Source organism: Cynoglossus semilaevis, chromosome 8 (assembly GCF_000523025.1).
Source record: "Cynoglossus semilaevis isolate Cse_v1.0 chromosome 8, Cse_v1.0, whole genome shotgun sequence".
Classification (NCBI taxonomy): Eukaryota; Metazoa; Chordata; class Actinopteri; order Pleuronectiformes; family Cynoglossidae; genus Cynoglossus; species Cynoglossus semilaevis.
This window is the reverse complement of record NC_024314.1, coordinates 27,547,306-27,551,079: the sequence shown is the minus strand read 5'-3', so window position 1 is coordinate 27,551,079 and position 3,774 is coordinate 27,547,306. Positions and strand designations below refer to the sequence as shown.

Below are 3,774 nucleotides of genomic sequence, written 5' to 3'. Positions count from 1 at the left end.
TAGCGGCCCCACGGGGCCACCTGTTGGCACTTGACTGTGGAATAATTTGACCTTCAAAACAGTGTCAAACTCTATTCCCAGTAAAGTGGCTAAAGTTTTACTGTAGCGTCGCTGTCACGTACAGTATCTGTGGCACTTGACTTCCACTGCTGTGATGATGCGTTCAAGGGAGCGATGTGGTTGGTTCATTTGCTGCATTTGTGATGATGCGTTCAAGGGAGCAGCAGCAGCAGCGATGTGGTTGGTTCATTTGCTGCATTTAACCAGTAATAGAACGGTGTGTAGCTGGTCGTCCACGTCAGAGGCAATTATTAAAAAAGTAAAATTTAAAGTCTTATCACTATTTAATATTTACTTTTTCTAATTAGCTAATATTTTTCACAAAGAAACGTTAGAATAAATATGCGTCAAAATGGATAATGAACCCATTCAAGTTTGTTAAAAATTATGATGTTTGCTTTTATTTAAACATCATATAGATTTATATAATAATATAATAGAACATACTGACTTTTTTCTTTACTTTTTTTTTTTTACTATTTTATTACCTTGGTCTTTATAATAGTATTTTATAATAGTAAATGACATTCAGGATAAAGACAAATATATATTATCATACATTTTTAATGACATATTTTTTCACTAGTATAAGGACGCATTAAACTGTGACTAACAGTTAAAATCTCACCATCATTCTCAGTTGTTTTTTTTTCCTATGGTGTTATAAAGCTGTGAACCTCCATTGTTTCCTTCATAACCAATTATTTCTGTTGTAGCAGAACTGATGTGAATGTTCCCGGCTGAGAGACGTTTAAAGCCGAGCTTCTCTCTCTGTCTCTCTACTGAGGACACACTGATGCCATCGCAGATAAAAATCCGACCCGGTGTAAAAGCTGCTTTCTAAGCATATTTTCGAAAAGCTTCTTTCATCCTATCGCCCATAGGGGTTGTCCGAACGCAACCAATAAACGGCGGCCCTCAGGCGGTCCGACCCCGAATGGCCCGCAAACTGTCGTGCCCCAAAGATACAAGCTGCTGTAGCGTCCCAACAAGACACACATTAACCTTTCCCGCGTTATTTTTCTGCGGATATCTCCCACTTTGAAGTGCTTCCATTTAACCTTCATTTAACTTTTGTGTCATGCTCTCCCAGGCGCCTCATCCTGACAGCGGAAGCCTTTAGAAGTCAGAGAAGGCCCGAGGCTGGAGATGGCATATCAGCACATCTGTCTGCTCCACAGCCAGGTTGTGAAGTGATGCACTGACTGTCGGTGCTTCTGCGAGTGTTCTGTCACCGACTGACTGGATCTGACTGAAGCTCAGTGTCAGCGATCGGCTCAGGGACAACGTAATCCGCGACTTACAGAGGAAGATGGTATTATTAACAATTCTGATTCTGATTCTAATGATTTAGCTTTGATGTGACACTTACATGCGTCTGTTGTAGCTTTTAACCCCTTGATGGCAGCGTTTCCCAAACGTTTTCGGGCCCGGTGAATATTTTTACATTTGAATTATCTCAAACAAAAATACCACAAAATATACGATGAAATATAATGATAAAGTTTCAGTTTATTCAGAATGAAACCTGAGCCTGTTTAGTTGAACACAATGTTGATAAACTCTCAGGAACTGAAGAAAGACAATTTTCTTTTAGTTCTTAATTCCAATCTGCTGCCACCTAGTGGATAGAGTATTAGCGCACTGTGACAAGTTAATGTGCTCATTACATTTCAATTCCAGTATTTATTTACTACAAATTAATTTGTGTTTGTTCGTCTATGCGAATGTAACAATTATATCCTCTTCCACTAGGTGGCAGCAACTAAAGAAGACGAGCGACTCAGACGTCTCCCAGGGTGTCTTTCTTCAAGTCCTGTTGGTATATCAGCGAGGTGTTCAACTAAACAATGTGAGTAAACTGGAAATAAAAGATCATTAAACTGAGTTATATATACTGTACATAAAATATGTGTGATGGCTCAAGGGATCTGTCAACGAATACATTTTAATATTTTAAGCATTTAATGTCACTTTTCAAAAATACCCCAGGCTTTTTTTTTCACTGGCAGGAACAGAGAAAAAAAAAGAAACAAGGACAGAACAACCTAGGGACAGAAAATGATTAAAATATTTGGACTGAAATGAAAAGGTGTTTTTTTAAAAAAAAATAAAAAAATGAGGCATCACAGACATCTGTATAAATAATACTTTGCGTTCCTGTTTTTAATTAGCAATTTCACTTTCTTTTTTTTTTACCCACCTTGTTAACAAGAAAAATTCTGCTATAACTTGAAATGACAACATCTGGCCTTCAGTTTGTAACACTTTAACCCCCCCTATGGCCCCCACCCCCACCCCCACCTTCTGTTGAATTCTCTGTCTTTTGTCACACAGCTGATGAGGGCAGATCAGTTTAACACTGTGGTTCGTACCTGTGCTCTGATGCAGCTGCGTTCTTCACTCATCTGTTCTGTGTAATTCCATCTGTTATAAACGGCACTTCATTTAGCACCGGAATGGATTATTGCTGCTGATGAACCCCGACTCTGAGGAGCTCAGCAGGGAGTTTGATTTACCTTCAAACTGCGATCTTTATCGCCTTGATGTCGATTTATTCTATTTAAAAAAAAAAAACGTTATCTTTTTGCTGCAATGTCGTGTGGAAGCATCTGAGCCTGGGACAGGTTCAGTCAGGCTTTAGACGAGACTCTTAGTCCGTCATTGTAGTTCTGTTTAACGGCTGATTGGTCGCTCCACTTAACATCCAATCAGAGGCGGCGTTGAGCTTGTTGAGTTTTCCTGTCTGTGGTTCAACATCAGGTGTGTGTCACTGAGGTGTGCCCCGGTTTTTGTGACATCTCCACCAGTTTTTTTTTTCAGTCCCATGTAGAGTTTGCAGCCGCAGAGCAGCAGTCTGCACATAGAGGGCACTGTTGGCATTGGTTTTCTCTGCAGTCTCACCACAGAGAGGTTATTTATAGGGATCAGATTCAAAGGAAAAGAGAGTTTCACTGTGATTTTTTGGTGTTTTTTTTGGTATGGTCTTTGTTTTCACATGACTTAATCTTCATCAGTGAGGAAGAGTAAATTACACAGTGTGTTAACGTATCAGGTTTAACATGATATCATCAACGGCTCTGGAGGAAGATGTTCGGACCAGTCTGAACACATCAGGTCCAGATGAAGAGACTCAAAATGAGGCGACACCACACACACACACACACACACACACACACACACGCTGGCTTTGGCTTCACTGAGGGAAAAAGATGAAGCCTCATTCTTGGCCTCTTGTCAGAGCTGAGTGTGAGTTTCTCCTTTTCCCATTTTTTTTCTTCTATTTCTGGTGTCGAGGCTGTAGAGCTGTCATCCTGACGCTGGAAAAGTCAAAGACAACAGACCAAAAAAACCAAAAAACCCCCAAAGTCTCTTGAACCAGGCGTCACCAGCTGATTTCTTCACACGACTCTGGACAAACACAGGTTCTAATCCTTCTCAGGTTTAGGATCAGTTTGTTTGTTTGTTTGTTTGTTCATCAAAAACCCTGAGTTATAACATGATAATTAGAAAAAATAAAAATAAAGTAGAGAAAACACACGTTATTCATTTAAACAGGGAACGCCATCAGAGGGGAGACAGGCAGCTCCCACTGCTGGAATTCCAAAATAGGTTTGCAGAAAATGATCTTGGCCCAACAGCGTGTCCTTGTTTTGTCCTGGAGGTGTGTTGTTTCTCAGTCTGGGGGGGTGTGGAGGATGGGCGGGGGTGTGG

The 3,774-nt window shown here is 40.5% G+C and overlaps 1 long non-coding RNA gene across 1 annotated transcript in view; it reads left to right on the top strand.

Annotated features, from left to right (window-relative positions):
* Positions 1-2,090, top strand: part of LOC103382969 (uncharacterized) — a 3,142-nt gene extending 1,052 nt beyond the window's left edge. Inside the window, exons 2-3 of the long non-coding RNA XR_521971.3 lie at positions 1,154-1,375; positions 1,816-2,090. This is a non-coding gene — a long non-coding RNA (uncharacterized LOC103382969). The remainder of the gene's footprint in view (positions 1-1,153; positions 1,376-1,815) is intronic.
* Positions 2,091-3,774: the final 1,684 nt, after the last annotated feature.